The 8,909-nt window shown below is 41.5% G+C and overlaps 1 long non-coding RNA gene across 2 annotated transcripts; it reads left to right on the top strand.

Annotated features, from left to right (window-relative positions):
* Window positions 1–284: 284 nt before the first annotated feature.
* LOC139561307 (uncharacterized) lies at window positions 285–2,766 on the top strand. 2 transcript variants are annotated; one of them, XR_011672102.1, is made up of 7 exons: window positions 285–1,060; window positions 1,148–1,471; window positions 1,554–1,634; window positions 1,722–1,763; window positions 1,832–2,005; window positions 2,085–2,120; window positions 2,219–2,766. It is a non-coding gene; the product is annotated as an uncharacterized lncRNA (long non-coding RNA). The 2 variants fall into 2 exon arrangements; XR_011672101.1 differs by having other exon boundaries at window positions 1,722–2,005.
* The last annotated feature ends 6,143 nt before the right edge of the window (window positions 2,767–8,909 follow it).

Raw genomic sequence — 8,909 nt, 5'->3', positions numbered from 1 at the left:
GCGAAAATTTTAAAAAAGGGGCCAATCCTTAAGAATTTTTAACCCCAAATCTAGTTTGCATGAAGAAATGTATGTCACACCCTTAGAGATCCTTTTTATATCTCTATTTGGTTTGGTCAGGGTGTGATTTGGGGTGGGTATTCTATGTTCTTTAGTTCTATTATTTGTATTTCTATGTTTTGGCCGGGTAGGGTTCTAAATCAGGGACAGCTGTCTATCGTTGTCTCTGATTGAGAATCATACTCTCACGGTTTTCTAAAATAGAACCCAGAAGCAGACCGGGGCCTGTTGCACAAAAGTAGAATTAAGACATCCGGGATAAATGACTCAGCTGAGCTCAATGAAGCCAAAACATGTGCGTCCAGGCTTAATTGGTTGCACAAAGACCAAGCCAGGATGAGCAGACACGGATTCATTAAGCCAGGTGAAACCAATCCTGGATAGGTGCGCGCCCACGGCTCACTCAAATAGACCCCGCCACAGATCACAGATTAACTGATTTACCATGGCAACTAGAGCCGCGTACTTTTCCCCGTCGGAAGCACAAATCCTCATGGAGACATACGAGGAGGTAAAAGATATAATTAAGAAGAAAGGCAACACCGCCACAGTGATAAAGCAAAGAGAAAAAGCGTGGCAAAGTATTGCAGACCGCCTGAATGCGTAAGTAGTGCACAATTACACACTCACCGCTCCGCTGAAACATCACAATTACAATTCAAATATTTAATTCACATCTCCAAAAATGCAGTTGTACTGTAATTATGAAACGGTTAAATTTTTAATTGAAATGCACTGCAGATATGAGTGAAATTGTGTAAAGTAACTCCATCACACTGTATAAAGCTATGATACATTTTTTGATATTTTTACTGAAAACAAGACAAAAATACCAAAGTAATTTTTTGCAGTGTGACTCCATTAAATGTGTGTGTGTGTGTGTGTGTGTGTGTGTGTGTGTGTGTGTGTGTGTGTGTGTGTGTGTGTAGATTAAACATGAACGGGCCAAAATGGACATGGCAGCAGGTCAAAATCAAATACAAGAACATTCTGCAGAATGGTATGGTCCCTGACTAATATTTAACAAAGCACAAGCATATATTGTACCCAGAAGATGCCTGCTCACACATTGTCTGTACTGTTTTAGCAGTGAAAAAGAATACCCACAGACAATGCACGGGTGGTGGGTCACCAAAGGCTGACCTTACCCCAGCAGAGGACATGGCCTTGGAGCTAAATAAAGGCAGGCCCGTCTTAGAGGGGATCCCTGGGGGGAAAGAGACTATGTTCCTCCCAAGATGCCACCCGTTTCATTCAAGGTATGTCCTTCCATCTCTACATGGGATACAACCACATTCATATTGAATCAATTTGGACTGTCTGACTTTGGTTTACCTATTGCCTTGCAGTGTCTGACAGCACTGTGTTCCTGTTAGAGCCACCAGCACAAGCACCAGACGATGCTGATCCAGTGAGTACTCCATCAAAGGCATACTGTAGGCCTGGCATGTCTTGTCTACTAGCTTCAATATGAATCCGATTAAATGTGATAGGGTGAAGGCCCCAGTGCAACAGCACATGATGGAGACGATGATGAGGAGGAGACCATCTCTCTGGATTCCAGAAGGCATGAGGTTTCATGTTAAGACTGTGAAAGTACTATTTACTCTACAATGGTGAGGAGTCCTCATCAAAATCAAAAAATCTAATTTCTTTTACAGGACCCAGATGCTATACAGTGGGAAAACCAGCCTGGCAACATAGTGCGTATTAATAAAAGGACACCACATCCTGCCAAATTCCAGCTGCGCTAATTGTATTGTGTTCACAGAGCTCACAAGCTATCAGAAAGTTGTATGGCAACCACCTCCGGCGCCAAATAGAACTGGCAGACATAGACATTCAGTACAAGAAGAAAAAGATGGAAAATCTTGCACTGGAGTCCGAAATAAAAAAGAGGACAATTAGGAAACTGGACCTTGAAATAAAAAAACTTGAGAGGGAGGTGAGATATGCCTTCAATGTACACTGTATGCTAACTGTAACACAAATGTATTAATCATTATTTTTCTTTCCTCCCCCAGCTCCAAGAAGATGACACAGCTCAAAATAAAAATTAGGTATATTCTCGTAAAGTCAAGTGAGCCATGACATATGAGCTCTTATTGTGAGCACACAGGACGGTGGCATCTTTCTAAGGTTTTTTTTATTTTCCCAGCAATCAGTACAACCAAGTCATCGTTATAAGGCATCGCCCTCTTTTGCCCACCCCCCAGCACCAGGTGTGGCCACTAGCCTATATGAAGGCCCAAAATTGTGTGTTCCTTTCTGCTCTGACAATGGCATGCCCATTCGTGCGAGATGTGGTGGATGAAGAAGCACTTGTGCTGAGGAGAGCCTTCAGGCGAGAAAGGGTCTTCAGGGACCGGTTGGACCCACTGGCCTTCCCTGATGACCATCTATATGAAAGATACAGGTTTTCTGCAGATGGCATCAGGTATCTATGCAGACTACTGGGTCCCAGGATTAAGCACCGCACTGCACGGAGCCATGCACTGAGTGTGGAGCAAATGGTTTGTGTGGCCTTGCGCTTTTTTGCTAGTGGAGCCTTCCTGTACTCAGTGGGGGATGCAGAACAGCTGAACAAGGCCACAATTTGCCGCACAATAAGGAGTGTGTGTCTGGCTATCAAAGCATTAGCAGATGTCTTCATCTCCTTCCCTGGCCACAGAAGACTCTGTGACATCAAAGAGGAGTTCTATAGGATTGCAGGTAAGAGGATCTACAAATTACAGGACAACTGTTAACACATAGTAGGATACTCATTACTTTGTGTGACAGGTTTCCCCAATGTCATTGGTGCAGTGGACTGCACACACATAAGGATAAAAGCCCCCTCAGGTGCCCATGAGGCCGATTTTGTGAATAGGAAATCCTTTCACAGCATTAATGTTCAGGTGAACATAACTTTTTGATATTGTCCATTGACGAACACTCTGCATTGCCAGTGATGTGCATTGATTGGTGTAATATTCCTCATCTTATGATTTCAGATGGTCTGCAATGCTGACTGTGTGATCAGCAATGTTGTGGCAAAATGGCCTGGCTCAGTCCATGACTCCAGAATCTTTCGGGCCTCTGAAATCTATCAGTGCCTATCACAAGGTAAGCCACACAACCCCTATTTATAACCATCATGGCTGTGTCAAGAATATCACTGTGTTTATGAGGTAGTAATGATGAGATTTTGTGTTGACAGGTGAATTCTCTGGTGTGTTGCTGGGAGACAGGGGGTATGGCTGCCAGCCTTTTCTCCTGACACCTTTCACAGACCCCCAGGAAGCACAGCAGGCCTACAACCATGCCCATGCCAGGACCAGGGCCAGAGTTGAAATGACCTTTGGCCTCCTGAAGGCACGCTTTCACTGCCTTCACAAATTACGGGTCAGCCCTGTTAGGGCATGTGATATTACTGTGGCTTGTGCTGTCCTCCACAATGTGGCCTGCCTGAGGAAGGAGAGGGCCCCCAGAGTGCCACCAGCCATGGACTGGGACAATCCGGCAATCTTCCCTGATGACGACAGTGGTCGGCTGCTGAGGGACCAATATGTGTTGAATTATTTTAGTTAGTATGTGTGCTTTCAATTTTGGTTAAATATGTCCTGCGGTGGCAGAGGAATTTGGGTTTCTTTGGGTTCGTTTTTTGACGAATTTGGCCTCTTATGATGTTTGTGCGGTATACTGTGTGTAATACAAGGCTGCAGGGAGGCTACTGCATCCATTCATTTGTCTGTTCAGTTGATGTGTATGGATTTGTCCTGCATTTATTTTAGTGTGCAGACATGCAGGGTGTGTTATATACAGACCTTTGAATGTGTATGTATCATTTTGTATAATATGCTTGGATTCTGTGCTTTCCATCTTGTAGAGTCACTGTGACTTCAGTTTCGAAAGGAGCTGATGGTTTACCTGCTTTGTTTTGTCCTTATTCAATAAAGGAACATAATGTTACACATTGTGTTTTTATATTCATATGGAATGTGTATTTGTTTATATGACAGAGTACTAGGGCCACACTGAAGAAAAAGGATAAAGTCATAAATTTATGAGGCTGGTTCTTTCTGCAGAAAAGCTACATATTGTTTTTACAGTTTTGATACTTATGACAATGTGATACTTAATATTCTGGCACATCAGCATGTCTTTGTTTATGAAACCATACTGAAGTACAATTTCACGAAATGCCCCACATCTGTCATTTTAACAACTGTCCTCCTTTAAAACAACTGGTTACAATATTATGACTTGTGTTTTTTTCCCCTCTGTGGCCCTAATATTCTATCATTTTATATATAGCCTTATAGTCTATGGGAAACTGTAAATTATCTAATGATAGCAACATCATCTAAAAATCCTTTTTTATCCAAAATCATTGAAAATAATGATCACAAACGTTTAAATAATAACAGTGGGTCTAGTTATATGTGATAACAATGTATAGTGAGCAGTGAAATAACTATTGGTTTCCATTTGTGGTGACTGCTGACTGACATTAGGGATGAGATTAAATAGATCCTGGAATTTAGCCTGGTCTGGAGCAGGCTAGCTCCACAGAATAAATCTCCATGGTAATTTATACCATAACATATCCTCCTGCCCCCTATCCATCTTTAGTGCAACCGGATTACGGATCAATTGAGCCAGGATCACCAAGATATCCTGGCTTAATCCCTTATCCTAGTTTTGTGCAACAGGCCCCTGGACAAGGAGAGTAGGACGAAGGTGAGTATTTATTTACAAGTTTAAACGTAGAGGTAGAAAGATCCAGGTGGCGGAGCGGGCAGCGGAGGTGAGTTGATGTGAGTGAATAGGCAGATCCAAGGGAGTAACAGAAGCCACCGACAACCAGGCAGGGATGGGGTAAGTGTTCCGGGTGAATGACTGTAGACAGAACAAACGGAGGTAAATTCAAGGCAAGCAAGACGTACAAAACAACAAAACAAACTCTATCAAACTGGAGGCTGATACGCTGGCACAACATACTGTTCATGCTAACGATCCGGCAGGGAATGGATGTCAGGTCAGAGCTTATGAAGTGGAGGGGTGATGATCAAGACCAGGTGTGCAGATAGCTGATGGGATACAGGTGCGGGTAATCAGAGATCTCCCAACTAGCTACGTCGCCCGGCAACCAGACAGGGTGCGTTCCAGGACCCCGGAAAAACACTCCAGGACAGAACACAGGCAAAAACAGACTCAGGAAGCGGGATTCGTGACATACTTAGGTAGCCCTTTTTCCCACCTGTCTTTGTGGGAGGTTGACTTTGATTATGGCACATAGCCTTAAGCTTCACTTTTTGTATTGTTTATTGTTTTTTTCGGCATCATAATAATAAAGTAGTATGTACGCTCACAACGCTGCACCTTGGTCTACTTCATTCAACATCCGTGACAATGTAAGGTATTTCTGCCCTCAGTTCATACAAGAGACCACAGGAAACTTCTTTTATCAGAGGTTAGTTTGTTTAATAAGGATTGCAAGCTGGTTTGCAACCCGGAGTAAACACTTAAAGTAATTTGCAAGTAAGACACTCAGCTTTCAAGATGTTATTTTCCCTTTCTATCCCCTACTGAGGTTCACCCACCCAGGGTGATGTCCCTTAACTTTAATAACTTTAATATTTATAAATTCATAATTAACAATTGCTATCACAAAGATGTCTCTGCTAGGCAGAGTTCAGCATATTGTTATTTGCAGTTAGTTTCCCAATCCTTCTTCCTCCTATTGCTATCATGTGCTAGCAGAAGTAAGACTGAAACATAGCATCAACAGGAACTGAAAGTATAGTTTCAACAAACAGACTTTTGTACAGTTGATCTTTTCATGCACTTAGGGTTAGGGTTAGTTAGCACTAGTATAGCCTATGTGCAGAAAGTCGTTTGTATGCAGTTTATTGAAGGGAAACAATAACAGTCTGGTTAGTTTTGGCAACATAGTGATATATTCTGATATATGGTACACTGAGGAATTCAACTATAAAATACTAGTCTTCTCCCATTTTTGAACCATTGCCCCCACCCACAAGGTGTATAAACAACAACAACAAATAATAATGAAATAAGATAATAGATACAAAACAAAAATATGAAGAACATAAATCAATCAACTCTAATTAGCACTCTGCCAATGGAGCATCCGTCCAGTGCTTTAGCACATCAATCAAATCAAATCAAGTTTATTTTATATATCCCTTCGTACATCACCTGTCTCTCCTCCTCTTGAAGGAGGAGAGTCAGGTTTGTTCTACAGGTCTGATCGGAGGTATTAGACCATTCTCCTTGTATGACTGGTGGAGGAGAGACAGGTGTGTTCTACAGGTCTGATCGGAGGTATTAGACCATTCTCCTTGTATGACTGGTGGAGGAGAGTCAGGTTTGTTCTACAGGTCTTTCTGATGGGAGGTATTAGACCATTATCCTTGTATGACTGGTGGAGGAGAGACAGGTCTGTTCTACAGGTCTGATGGGAGGCATTAGACCATTCTCCTTGTATGACTGGTGGAGGAGAGACAGGTGTGTTCTACAGGTCTTTTTGATGGGAGGCATTAGACCATTCTCCTTGTATGACTGGTGGAGGAGAGACAGGTGTGTTCTACAGGTCTTTTTGATGGGAGACATTAGACCATTCTGCTTGTATGACTGGTGGAGGAGAGACAGGTGTGTTCTACAGGTCTTTCTGATGGGAGGTATTAGACCATTCTCCTTGTATGACTGGTGGAGGAGAGACAGGTGTGTTCTACAGGTCTTTTTGATGGGAGACATTAGACCATTCTGCTTGTATGACTGGTGGAGGAGAGACAGGTGTGTTCTACAGGTCTTTTTGATGGGAGACATTAGACCATTCTCCTTGTATGACTGGTGGAGGAGAGACAGGTGTGTTCTACAGGTCTTTTTGATGGGAGACATTAGACCATTCTGCTTGTATGACTGGTGGAGGAGAGACAGGTGTGTTCTACAGGTCTTTCTGATGGGAGGTATTAGACCATTCTCCTTGTATGACTGGTGGAGGAGAGACAGGTGTGTTCTACTGATGCTGAAAGACAAATTTCAGATACAAATATTTTAACATTATAATACAATAGATAGCCGTAATCACCGTCAGACACACCTGGCTAACTTGATGGGTCATGTAATCATCTGGTGAAATGTATATGTAGCTAGCTAGCTAGCTAGCAAAACAATGAAAATTCCCAATCCATAGAATACCAGCAAAAAAAAACGATTGTCATAGCTAGCTAAAGTTTACCGAATAGGTTCAATGTTAGCTAGTTAGCATTAGGCTATAACTATCAATGCAAATGGCTTTCTGAGATAATATTACTACACAGGTCATACACGTAATGTTAGCTAGCGAGCTAGCCACCTAACGTCAGGTAAATAGCGAACAGTAAGCTTTAACTTGCAATGAAAACAACATCCTGATGAAATTATAAATGTATAATATCAGGAAATGTAGCTGGACTCTTCCACATGGATGAACTCTTCACAGCAGACTGGAACACTTTAACTAAGGAAGACGTCCTGTGTCGTTTCTGTTTTGTTTGTACAGCTTGCCTGGCCCGTCGTGTCAAGTCACTCTGGTTCACATCAAATCAAATCAAATATTATTTGTATTATTTGTCACATGCGCTGAATACAACAGTTGTAGACCTTACCATGAAATGCTTACTGACAAGCCCTTAACCAACAACGCAGTTCAAGAAATAGAGTTAAGAAAATATTTTCAAAAATAATTAAAGTGAAAAAAGATCTAATCAAAAATCAAAAAGTAACAGAAGAAAATTACTTAACAATAACGAGAGCCCGTTGTGTCAAGTCACTCTGGTTCACATCGTCTGATTCATTTTCAGAGTCAGTCAGCATGGTAACGATCGTCTTCCTGAAAGTAGTCAATCACAACTTTTTCCCACTTTGTCGATAGCGCCTGATAAAGTCAGGGTAGCAATGTTATTGAGAGCGTTAGCAACACATTTGCAATTCTCCATGGCTAACGTTATATATTTTTAAAAATCTACACAGCTCATTTTATAGACAGAAGATGCTGCATGGCAGACCAATCCGAAACTCATCTCTCGGCATGTCCAGCCCATTCATTATCTCAGCCAATCATGACTAGCGGGAAGGTTCCTGGCTTTTTCTGTGGCATAACCAGCAAGTCTCATAATTTAACAACTTTATTAGTATTTACAGATGGCATACAAGTTTGTTATTAATTAACTTCTTAGCGCTAGGGGTCAGATTTTTTTTTCTTCAAATAACGTACCCAGTGTAAACGGAAATTTTCTCTGGCCCAGATCGTAGAATATGCATATAATTTACAGATTAGGATAGAAAACACTCCAAAGTTTCCAAAACTGTCAAAATATTGTCTGTGAGAAAAACAATACTTATTCTGCAAACTAAATCCTGAGAAAAAGTAACCCGGAAGTGATATTTGAAAAAAAAAAAACAGATTATTTTTCCAATGGCTTCTTCCAATGGCTTCTTCAGGCTGTGACCAGGCTTTAGATATAGTTTCAGGCTTTTATTTTGAAAAATGAGCGAGATGTTTTAAAAGAGGTCAGGTGTCCTCTGAATATTTCCTGCGCGCGCGGGATGAACTCACCATTTTCATTTTCTCTCTTAATGAATAGGTTATGCTCCGGTTGAAATATTATCGATTATGTTTGTTAAAGACAACCTGAGGTTTGATTATAAAAAACATTTTAAACGTTTCTACGACCATTTCGGATACTTTTGGGGATTTATCGAACAAAAAAGAACATTTGTTGTGTAACTGGGAGTCTCGTGAGTGGAAACACCCGAAGATTATTAAAGGTAAGCGATTCATTTGATTGCTTTTCTTACTT

Source organism: Salvelinus alpinus, chromosome 31 (assembly GCF_045679555.1).
Source record: "Salvelinus alpinus chromosome 31, SLU_Salpinus.1, whole genome shotgun sequence".
Classification (NCBI taxonomy): domain Eukaryota; kingdom Metazoa; phylum Chordata; class Actinopteri; order Salmoniformes; family Salmonidae; genus Salvelinus; species Salvelinus alpinus.
The sequence above is the reverse complement of the archived record's forward strand: the minus strand, read 5'-3'. Positions and strand labels throughout refer to the sequence as shown.